The 12533-nt window shown below is 40.9% G+C and overlaps 1 non-coding gene across 1 annotated transcript; it reads right to left on the bottom strand.

Moving 5' to 3' along the window:
• Nucleotides 1–12218: 12218 nt before the first annotated feature.
• Nucleotides 12219–12291, bottom strand: TRNAA-UGC (transfer RNA alanine (anticodon UGC)). The gene has a single exon. It is a non-coding gene; the product is annotated as a tRNA-Ala (tRNA).
• Between the last annotated feature and the right edge of the window lie 242 nt (nt 12292–12533).

The following is a 12533-nucleotide window of genomic DNA, read 5'->3' on the forward strand; positions in this document are numbered from 1 at the left end:
TCTTGCATGTTAACATAAATAGTGTACTTTTTTGTGAAAAATAATTATTTCCAAAACAAAAAACATTAGTGAGAAGAGTGGCATTTACATTTTTTGCAAATCTCTTTAATGTCTGGCTTAATAGAAGACATGAAACAGCAAGATTCTCATATCTGTTTCTGCATTCAGTCTGCTGCAATATGTGTTTTGGTTGAAGTGTATGAAGAAAATATGTACAGATATGTAGTTGGGTAAGAGGGGAGTATTTTACTAGCCTTTTCAGATAATTATGGATATTTGTCTTTGACACTGTACTCAACAAGTGGTAGTTTCTTAAAGATGTGCTGCAACGTAGAATCTGAAACTATATCAACAAACTTTTCAGCCTGTCATTTTGAAATCCACTGATCTATTGTAAATGTTGAATGAATCTTTACCCATGAGTAACTTTGTACCGGTATGTATTGATCATTTGAAAAAGTATTTGTTCACTGAGTTATATAGCGTTTGCAAATATTGACATATTCATTATGAAATATTTTTACAGTGACATTTGTTAATATCACCACTTATTTCATCAGAAAAGCCTTTAAATATTGGGAAGCTGTCCAGCTCAGGGTGGCAGATAAGAAGTTTTCCAAAATTCTGATTTGAAAGCTTGAATTGTAGAATTTTAACAACAAAGAGTATCAGTTGTTTACCTTGAAGTGACAGGTTCACTTCATTCATTTTTTAGACAATATGTACTAAATACCCAAATCTGAAAATCGCTGTTTGTCTATCACTCCTTCCTTGAAGTAAAACTGATGAGCCACAAAAAAAAGCAGCTAGTTCAGCTCACAGCCCCATTCCCACAATTGCTTTTCCTCAAGACAACCATCATTCTCCCATTGCAGCAAAAAGCACTTCATGAACACATCCCATTTCATCACACAGCATATTAAAAAGACATGTACTCATGCGTTGAGTTTTAACGAAATTAATAGTTTTTACTGCTTCATCAAGGATGTTCTCAAGGCTTGTGCTTTCTTTTTTTAATAATAACATGTGTGTCATGGTGAAGAATTAAATGACTAATGACTATCGTTATGGTTTTGTGCCACAACCTTGATTCTTACTAAGTTCTAAAAGTTTTAACCACCATAGCTTTTGATCAACAGTGCAGATATCAGCACAAGGTAAAAACAAACCAAAAAAATCTTTGTATTATTATGAAAATAGTTTTGGCCTCATGGATCTGCTAGACTTAACGGCTGCAGAAGAAAATAAACTAGTCAAGCCATAAATGATAATGACAAAATAAGAATTTGTGTTAATGTAGCAACTTGCAACATAATTTCTCATGCCTTACCTCATTTGGCCATCACAAGGCCCTCTTGAGGTGTTAGGTGAAGGTGGTATTGTTTTTCACACATATAGGGAAACGTCCTTTGAGTTAACAGAAATGACAACTTGTCATCTTAGCTAGTAAGTGATGGAGTTAGCATTCAGATCTAGACTTTCTGACTCCAGGTGCAGAATTTTTCCCACAATACCACATTTCCTCTCTGCTCTACCCTGGAACAAAGATCTGCTTCTCTTTTTCCTCCTTAATATGTCTGTAGCCTGTCCTCTGTTGATCCACGTCGCCAATCCACACCTCGTGCTGAATTTAACAGGAATCTTCACATATTAGACAGGATAGGGAACTGCAGAAACTGGCCCATGAGTGGGCTTGAAGTTTGGGAGATTTCCTCCAAAGGGAATAAAATATTGATACATCACAGAAATTGCCGCCATGAAGATGGTAAATGGTAAACAGAAGACATCTCAGCAGACCACTCAATGCTCTTCTCTTTGACCATGACGATGCTCTAGAACGTGACAGAGCAACTGCTTGTAAGCAACCTGTATCCCTAGATGACCCCGGACATCAGAGATACCCCACCAGCCTAGACGTTTCACATCGGGACTATTAAATGAGAAAAACAAACTTTTTTATTGTTTAAGCCACTTCACTGTTAATAACAGCCATGTTTTACCCTGATTAATACACTCTTATTTCTTCAAGATTTTAGTTCCTGGTTCACTGTTCCCCTTCCCACTCTCATCCAATGATAATTCTTCATGATTTTAGTACCCACAAAGGTGATCCTCCCCACACCTCTACATTTCATTGGAACTGTGTTTATCACCATCACCTCTGACCTCCACATCGCTAAATCAAAGGGTCCCTTCTCAGTACTCTTTACCGGGTTATCAGCAGTATTTGATCAATCTCTTTGAAACACTCTGTACCCTAGGTGTCTGGAATACTACGTTCCACTGGTTTCCCTCCCATTTCTCTGGCACCTCCTTAGTTTCCTTTGTTGGTTTCTCCACATCTCCCCAACCAAAACTCAGGTTTTGTACCATTCCCTTTTTCCAAATGCACTCATGCCCTTGGTGATCTCATTCAGCCTCTTAGTTTTAAATACAATCAATATGATCATGATGCCCACATCTCCCTCTCCAAGCCAGCTCGTTCTTGCCCCAGAATCTAAACTCATATATTCAGCACCTATTCAGCACCCATTCAGCATCTCCACTTCTGTGTACAATAGACATTTCACACTTACCACGTCCAAAACTTAACTCCTGAGTTTCCTCCCCAAGCCTGCTCCTCTTGAAACTTAATATCAAGTATACTTTTCCAGTTGCTCACATCCCACACTTTCTTGCATATCCAAACCATCAGCAAATTCTGTTGACTCCACCTTCGAAATATATCTAGAATCCAACCACTTCTCAATCCTTCCATTAATACCACTGCTGTCCAAGCCACAATTAACTCTCACTTGCATCATTGCAACAGCTTCCTAACTGGCATCCCAGCTACACCCTTGCTCCCAGCAGCCAAAATGGTCCTTCAAAACATAAGTTAGATCGTGCCACTTCTCTGAATCTTAGGGTAAAAGCCAAAGTTCTTCAAAATGTCCTGCAAAGCCATGGGTCTAGACCTGATAACCAATAAGACTGTATCTCCTGTTACTCTCTCTTGTTTTTTCCACCCCAAGCACACTGGCCTCTATGCTCTTCTTGGAACACATCAGGCATGTTTCTGCCTTGAGCTTTTGACAATTGTCGTTCCTTCTGCCTAGAAGGAACTGTATAAGTTTAAGTGTACAGCATGATGGTTTGATTTATATATATTGTGAAATGATACCACAATAGGTCTAGCTAACATCCATCATCTCATATAGATACAATAAAAAGAAAAAAAAATTCTCCTTGTGCTGAGAACTCTTAAGATCTACTTTCTTAATGTCTTTCCTATACATCATACAGCAGTGTTAACTATAGTCATCACATTGTATATTACATCCTTAATATTTATTTATCTTTAACTGGAACTTTGTTCAACTACCTTCCTCCAATTCCCCCTACCCCTATTCCACCCCACTGCTCACCTCTGATAATCACAGATCTGATCTCTTTTGCTATGAATTTGGTGGAGGGTTTTTGGTTGTTGCTTATTTTTGAAAATCATTTTTGACGATATCCTTAGAGTAAGTATAGCATTAATACTCCCACAGAGCTGTTTCTTTTTTTTATTATTATTAATTAATTTATTTATTTATATTTTTGGCTGTGTTGGGTCTTTGTTTCTGTGCGAGGGCTTCCTCTAGTTGCGGCAAGCGGGGGCCACTCTTCATCGTGGTGCGCGGGCCTCTCACTATCGCGGCCTCTCTTGTTGCGGAGCACAGGCTCCAGACGCACGGGCTCAGTAGTTGTGGCTCACGGGCCCAGTTGCTCCGCGGCATGTGGGATCTTCCCAGACCAGGGCTCGAACCCGTGTCCCCTGCATTGGCAGGCAGATTCTCAACCACTGCGCCACCAGGGAAGCCCAGAGCTGTTTCTTATAGTCCTCAATTCAAAGGTCAATTCAACTTAAAAAACAAAAACAAAACAGAACAAAAGTAGGGACTTCCCTGGTGGCGCAGCGGATAGGACTCCACGCTCCCAGTGCAGGGGGCCCAGGTTCGATCCCTGGTCAGGGAACTAGATCCCACATGCATGCCGCAACTAAGGAGCTGGCAAGCCACAACTAAGGAGCCCTCCTGCCGCAACTAAGATCCAGTGCAACCAAATAATAAATAAATATTAAAACAAACAAACAAAAAAACAGAACAAAAATAAACAGAGGTTGGGGAGGTGGGGAGAATAATACAACGATAATCCAAATACCCAGGCCAGTGCAGGGATGTATTTTGGAGTCTGGATTAGGAGGTGAACTGAATGTAGGTCTTTTAATCTCTTGACCTAGAACATCATTTATCTCTCATTTGAGATTTTAATAAATGTTGAAAGATGGCAAGCTGAAGATTTAACTGTCTGGCCTGGAGAGAAGCTATTCTAATGTTACCAGTTAAAGATCAACTAGACTTGGGAATTCCCTGGCAGTCCAGTGGTTAGGACTCCACGCCGCTTTCACTGCCGAGGGTGCGGGTTCAGTCCCTGGTCGGGGAACTAAGATCCCTCAAGCCCCGTGGCCAAAAAACCAAAAAGCAAACAAACAAAACAAAAACAACAACAACAATAACAACAAAAAACCAAGCCCTTAAAGGGCAAGATCAATTAAAAATAAAGAAAAAAAAGATCAACCAGACTTGTAGACCTTAAGTAGACCCTGTGTCTAAATAGGCCATCTCACTCCGGTTTTGAAGATACCTAGCTTTTCCTTAGAACACTGTTTCAGTCTGCTCTGTAGAACAGAGGAACAGGAACATCATGTCTTAGACAGACAAATTAAGCAGGGACAAATATTCCACAAAGACTGTTAGTCTTTATAAGAGTGTGCAGGGCAGTAACAGGAAGTACATCATCCTAGATGGGCCCCTGCCCTGACCCCTCCTCCTTCACCTCTTTGGTATTGCCCCAAAGATGCAAAGGAACAAGCGAAACAGGAACCCAAAGGGTGTCCCCAGATTCTCCTAGCCACCCTGCGATCTATCCTCCATAGTGTGACTAGAGTTATTAATGCAAATGCAGCATTACAAAAGCTTCAGAGGTGCAGTTGTGTTTCCAAGTATAAAGACCGTCAGTGGTTCCTTGGCATTCAAAACCTCTTCATCTCCCGGCTCCCTCCACATTCTTACATACTCTGAAGACTTGCTGAACTGCTTGCAGCTAAAAGTGTATTGCAATGGAAGGTCATGGCACTGGGCCAGTGTACATGCTGCTCCTTGTCTTCCTCAACTCCCACTGGGCAACTGCCTCCTAGTTGGCTTTTAGGACTCAATACAATGGGCAACTCTTCCTGGAACACTTTCCCAACTGCCTCTACCTGCCCTTTCCCACTCCCCACTCCCACCCAGGCTGAGGCTGAAGCTCCTGTGCTGTGTATGTCTTTTCATAGCACATATAGCATTATATTGAAATCACTGAGGTGTTTGATCTTTTTTTCTCACTGGACTTGAGCTCGCTGAGGCAAGGGCTATACTCTTATCTTTGGTGCTTAATTCAGTGCCTGGCAGCTGGTCAAAAATTAAGTGTTGAATGAATGAAGGAGTTCAACACAAAATACCTATTGATTGAATGTCTGTTCTAGAAGCTGTGGATCTGGGCACCTGGGGAAACAATGGCAAGCAAAAAATCAACACAGCGTAACCTCTCATGTGGAGGAGCAGGCATGAGCTAAATACCCATAGTAATGAATAAATAACTGAAACTAAAATGTATGTTTTAGGACTTCCCTGGCGGTCCAATGGTTAAGACTCCATGCTTCCAATGCAGGGGTCGCGGGTTTGATCCCTGGTCAGGGAAGTAAGATCCCGCACGCTGCACCACGCGGCCAAAAAATAAAAAATAAAGAAATTTAAAATGTGTGCTTTGAAATGAGGAGCACAGTTTAATGAGAGCAGTTAAAAAGGACCACGATCGGAACTTCCCTGGTGGCGCAGTGGTCAAGAAACTGCCTGCCAATGCTCGGGACACGGGTTCGAGCCCTGGTCCGGGAAGATCCCACATGCTGCGAGCAACTAAGCCCATGCACCACAACTACTGAGCCTGAGCTCTAGAGCCCGCGAGCCACAACTACTGAAGCCTGTGCGCCTGGAGTCCGTGCTTCACAACAAGAGAAGCCACTGCAATGAGAAGCCCGCACACCACAACAAAGAGTAGCCCCCCTTGCCACAACTAGAAAAAGCCCACGCACAGCAACGAAGACCCAACGCAGCCAAAACTAAATAAATTAATTAATTTTTTAAAAAAATGACCATGATCTAGACTATTTATCTCTTTTATTTTCTGTTCGTATTTGTTTGGTTTTAGATGGAATAGATCTGAGTATATTTAGATTGGATGGGAACAATTCAGGTGAGTGAAAGAGGTTAAATAATATACAGGAGAGAAAGGATTAAATAACAGAGCACGCTTCTGGAGAGGATAAGGAGGATCTTACACCCCTCGTGGAGGGACTGGCCTCTTCTGAAGCCACAAGAGGGAACATTGAGAGAGTGGATACAGAAGTAGGGGGGTGGCAGGTTTTGTACCAGAAAATTGAATGAGGTCCTGTCCAAAAGCTTGGATTTTCTCTGAGGGAGAGGAGTCAAAGTTGTCTACTGGAAATAAGGCAGAAGGGGAGAAAGTCAGAGATCTGAAAGAGTCTGGAGAGGGTTTGAAGCTTTCATCATGCACTGCAGGAAAGCAAGTCAACTGAGAAATGCAGGATGATTAGGGTGTGTTAAGAAGAACCCATCTGAGGTAGGTGATGGTGACTATATACTAACAACAATCTGCCTATTGTGTAATTTTCCCCAGAAACCACAGAGAAAGCATACAGTTGGTTTCACTCAGGGTTGGGGATTTGCCAAATTGAGATGAGGAAGTGCCAGTGGGTCAGGGGAGTTTAGGATAATTGGTAAGAATGTGATGGAAATAAAGGACCATAGAATCCAAGAGGAGAAGCCTGATTAATTGGAAAAAGGGGAGGGGTGTCAGTGGAGTAGGGGTGTCAGTGGAGTGGAGTTGCCAAGGAGATGGAAGAACAACTATAGTGAGGGTGGTTGAACAGTAGGCTGGAAGGAAGGACAAGAGCATAGCTGGAAGACGGCAGGATGGGGGGGCTATCCCTGAACACATCCTCCAAACATAGAACCTCTTCAACAATATCAGATATTAAGACATGATGAAAAAATATTAGAGAAAGCAGCATGAAAGCAAGGCAGTGAGAGCCAAGACCCATCAATAAAGTGATAAAAGAGTGGTGCTTTTTTAGCATCACTTTTGCTCCGCTGTCAACCATTAGCACAAGCCCCAGACCTCAGCCCACACCCTACCCACTCCCAGGTTTCATCTCCCCAGTGTTGGAGCCTGACTGGGCTGGTGAGGAGGGAAGGACACAATTACAGGTCATTACACATTTATCAATGCTTAAATTCGTTATTCTGGACAGTTTCAAATGGTTACAAAATTCAGGGTATGGCTGTGGGAGTGGGTGGCAGAAGTGGAGAAAGGCCATTGGAAATGAGGAAGTCAGTGTCTTGGAGGGTCATCCATGCAAGGTGATGATACACTTGGTAGAGAAGGCTGAGTTAAGCATAAAAGTCTTCATTGAATGATAGAGTGTAACCCCAAGGTGGGCATATGACAGGGACCTGAAGACAGATGGGACAACATATGACCCATAGGAAAGGAGATTTTTTTGCAGGAGAGTGAGGGAGTAATGGTCTGGAAGAAGCAGTGGAAAGAAGGCAGACACAAAACCTAATGCTGGTTCCTGAGGACAGTGGGTATAAGGGCATAAACAGTCAACATTTAATCTAGTGAAAGGGACACATTAGAAGAATCATTCCCTAAGCTGTGCCCCAGCGGACTGTATCAGCCCAAAGGCATGTCTTTCAGATTTGCCAAATGCACCCTCCAGACTGGCTGTGACCTTGGCTGAGAAAGTGCTGACCTAAGGAAGAGTCAGATTTCAGTTAAGGCAAGGAGATGGAAGGGATGGCAGAGAAAGGCTGATTATGGATTAGCCAAGGGTGCAGTAGAATAAATAGTCATTCAGTCATTTAAGAGAAAACTGCTCTCTAAGGTTTTATCTCTAGATTGAAAGCTGGATGGACAAGCTGCAGCTTGTTAACCACTGTCGCCCCAGGGCCCAGCACTATCTCTAGCAGAGAGCGAGTTCCTGAAATACATTAGTTAAAAGTAGGAATGAACTTCCTATTACTAGAGTTGTACTCTGGAAGGGAAATGGGTGAGCAAAACACTGATACTTTAAACCTCCATAAGTAGAAATGAGGTGTGGATATAGAGCATAAAGGAGATTGAAAGTCCATGCCCTCAAGAGAAGCTTTGCAAAGTGCCTTTGTCCCCTGACTTCTAAAGTCATTGTTCCAGAAATGGGCTGTACCCGAGGATGCCTCCTCCCAAGATGAGTTCTCAAGTACTACAGTAGAGGCTGAGCAGTAACTAAAATGGGGGAGAGAGAGGAAGAGAGAAAAAGAGAGAGTTGTCTCTATTAGAAGAGGGTGTAACTAGTACTCATCTAAATTCAAAGATGGATATTCAAGCCCGTATTGATTTTAGCCTATGTTTTATATGAAGTTAGAAGGAGCAGTAGATACATAAGATGCTTATTAATTTTCCAGTAGTATCTTAGGAGAGGCACTGGAGAGAGACACAGCATAAATGTTAACAGTAGCTATCTCTGGCTGGTAGACTTGTTTTTCCTCTTTGTACATTTCGTCATGTCTGCATATTCTATATTATATATATCTGACTTCGATTTTCTTAGAAAAAACTGTAGAAATATATTATGCCTCTTCTAAATTTCTCACAAGCCCAGAATATCTTTTTTTAGGGCAAAATTGGTTGCAAACTAAAGGGATTATAAGGCTTCAAAAGAAATTATTTCTAGTAATTTCAGCAGTGGTGCAGTAATTGTGAAGAATCAATACATAGTAAATTTAATAAAATGAAAGTTGTTAGGAAAGCAAACAACATGCAAAACACCAGCTGTGTGACTTAATATTGATATTGATCTACAGCATACAAGAAGGAAGATTCAAGGCTACAAGAAACCTTCCTACTTTTAATGGGAGAAAGACACACGTTTTAGGAAATCTGCATGACAAGCTACCCAAGGGAAAATAACTAAATAACTATTATTATAAATAGTCTCAGAGTGATACTAGTTTGAAACTAGATGAGAAATTTTTAAATTAAACAGAATTTTTCCTTACTTGAAGTACCTATAAGGATACATCCATTATTCCAACACAACTAAGAACTAGAAATATGTATTTGATTTAGCTAGATCATGCTGCAGTAACAAACAGCCCCCAAAATCTCAATGGCTTACAACAAGTTTATTTCTCATTCATGTTACATGTGAGGGGCTGCAGGTCAGCTGTGGCTCTGCTCCATTTTTCTTCTCATTTTAAGACTCGGGCTGAAGGAATGGTCTCTGTATGGAGCTGACATTCTCATGGCAGAGGAAAATATTGCGTGAGTTAGTGGGAAACAACAATGGCTCTTAACGTTTCTGCTAAGAACTGGCATATTTTAATCTCCCTTCTGTTTGTTTTTGGTTTTTGTGGGGTTTTGTTTTGTTGTTGTTTTTGTTGTTGTTAAAAAGACATGGCTAAGCCTAGTGATAAGGCAGGGACTTATACTCCTTCCAAGGGATGCACTACATGGCAGTAGGCAGAAGTGTACAATCATTTTACAAGGAAGGGATCAGTGGATATTTGGGAATAATAATACAATCTCTCACAAAATGTATTCACTTACTGAGCAATTACTATGATGGTGAGAACCGGAAAAATGCAGAGAAGATGAAAAACATCATTTGTATTCTTAGGAGCTCAGTGCATAGCTACATAGAGTGCCTGCTGTGTGGCATATACTACACTAGGTCCTCTACTTACTGTGTCCCATTTAAGCCTTTCAGTAACGCTTTCAGGAATTATAGGTACTCATTTTTCTCATTTTATTTAAAAGAAAACTGGAGTTGGCTAACTCTTCCAAGGTCTCTCTGGTAGATTGTAAAAATGGCCACAATCTTCTCCCTGCATCAACACCTTGCAATGTCACTTGGCAGATCTTCCCATTAAGGAATGGAGACTATTTCTCCACTCTTAAATCAGATTGGCTGGCCATGTGGCTTGCTTTGGCCAATGAGACATTAATACATGTGACAAGCTTGAAAAGTGCTTGCACACTGGGGCTTGTCCTTTTGCTGCTCTTGAATCATGCGCCATGAGAACAAGTCCAGGCTACCTTTCCAGATGAGCAACATGTGGTTCATTGCTCCTCTTGTCCCAACTAACAGCCTGCTAATCTAATGACCAGACAAGTGAGTGAGGCCATCCTAAATCATCTAGCCACTAGACAAACCACCACCTGACAACAGATGCATGAGACAGCCCAGTAGAGACCAGCTGAGATGGCCATCCAGCGAGCCTAAGAATCATTAGCTAAATAAATAGTTGTTTCAAGTCACCAAGTTTTGGGGTGGCTTGTTATGAAGCAAAAGCTGACTAAAACGCAGGAAGAAAGGACAGGAAAGGAGTTTGGGTACAAGTCTGTCTGTCTCCAAAGCCCCTGTTCTTTCTACTAAGCTATACTTCTTCTCTAGGGTGGAAGAGGTACCTTGAAAAGTCATGCATGCCATTCATTCATGCAACATGCTTATAACAAATATTGCTGAGTGACCAGCCTAGCTTATGTCAGGCACTTGACTATGTTTACCTTCACTGTATTGAACAAGAAGTAAATAGCCTCTGTCATTAAGAGCTTACAGTATCACGGCTAGAGGGAAAGCAACAACAAATAATACACAAAGAATTTATTATTTTTAATTGTGATAAGAGATATAAAGAACACCAACATAATTAGGTATCAACAGTAGAAATTTGTAGGATGGGAGAAAAAGATGGGGTTAGGGCAAGGGCTGTAGTTTATGTAGAGTTGCCAGCGAGCAGGGAAGGCCCCTCTAATGAGGTTGTGCTGGTTAGGTTCCCCTGGAAGCAAATATAGAGATTGAGTTAGGAGTGCAAAAGCTTTATTGGAGAGTGATGCTTCTTAAGAAAAAGTGAGGGAGAAATATTGGGCAGGAGAACCATCAAGGAATAACCTGACCACAAGACTGCTAACCCAATAGGGAACTCTGGAGCAAAAATGGCCTGTTAGATAAATTCTACATGAGGTAAAAATGCCTTGTACCTCTGACTCTGTGACCTCAGTCACTGGCTGAGGTACACCATGAGAAGAATGTGACCTCAGCCAAACACTGAAGAGGGGGGGGACCCTGAAGAAGCTAATGGCTGGACAATGCTGGCTAACCACACAAGGGTTTATTTCTTGGTTCCCTATTCTGTTCCATTGGTCTACATGTCTGTCTTTATGCCAGTACAATACTGTTTTGATAACTATAGTTTTATAGTAAGTTTTGCAATCAGAAAACGTAGGATCTCCAACTTTTGTTCTTCTTTTTCAAGTTTTTTTGGCTATTTGTGATCCTTTAAGATTCCTTACGAATTTTAGGATAGATTTTGCTATTTCTGCAAAAAAACAACATTGGCATTTTGATAAGGACTGTGTCAGATCTATAGATTGCTTTGGATAATACTGACATTTTAACCACATTAAGTCTTCCAACCTATGAACATGGGATTTCTTTCCATTTATTTGTGTCTTCTTTAATTTCCTTCAGCAACATTTTTTAAGTTGTATTCCTAAGTATTTTTGATGCTATTTTAAATGTAATTTTCATAATTTCCTTTTCAAATTGTTCATTTTTAATGTATTCATATACAAGTGATTTTTGCACATTGATTTTGTGTCCACAACTTTTCTGAATTCATTTATTGGTTCTAATCATTTTTTTATAGAATATTTAGGGTTTTCTACATATAAGATCCTGTCATCTGTGAACAGAGATAATTTTAGTTCTTCCTTCTAATTGGAATGCCATGTTTCTTCTTTCTTGCCTAAATGCTCTGGCTAGGTCTTCCAGTACTATGTTGAGTAGAAGTGGCAGAAGCAGGGTATATGCATCAGAGCTGATTCTTGAGTGACACTCAAAGAAGCTGGAAGAGCATGTGGTCTGAATACAAAGTAGTAGAGGTCTTGGGCAAACATAGTAATGTTCATTTCTCATCTATTATCCCAGGCTTCACACATCTCAGCCAAACATTTTTTTTCTTTTTCTTTTTCTCTTTCTCTTTTTTATTTTTTTATTTTTTGGCCATGCCGTGTGGCTTGTGAGATCTTAGTTCCCCAACCAGGGACTGAACCCGGGCCCTCGGCAGTGCAAGTGCAGAGTCCTAACCACTGGACCACCAGGGAATCCCCATCAGCCAAACATTTTTATAACAGCTTTATTGATATATAATTCACATATTACACATTTTATCCATTTAAACAGTACAATTCAATAGTTTTTAGTATATTTACAGAGTTGTGCTGTGCAACAATCAATTTCAGAACACTTTCACGACCCACAAAAGCAATCACTACCCATTTCCCTTCAACCTTCCACAACCCTAGGTAACCAGTAGCCTATCTTCTGTCTCTATGAATCTCTCTTT

Source organism: Eubalaena glacialis, chromosome 16, assembly GCF_028564815.1.
Source record: "Eubalaena glacialis isolate mEubGla1 chromosome 16, mEubGla1.1.hap2.+ XY, whole genome shotgun sequence".
Taxonomy (NCBI): Eukaryota; Metazoa; Chordata; class Mammalia; order Artiodactyla; family Balaenidae; genus Eubalaena; species Eubalaena glacialis.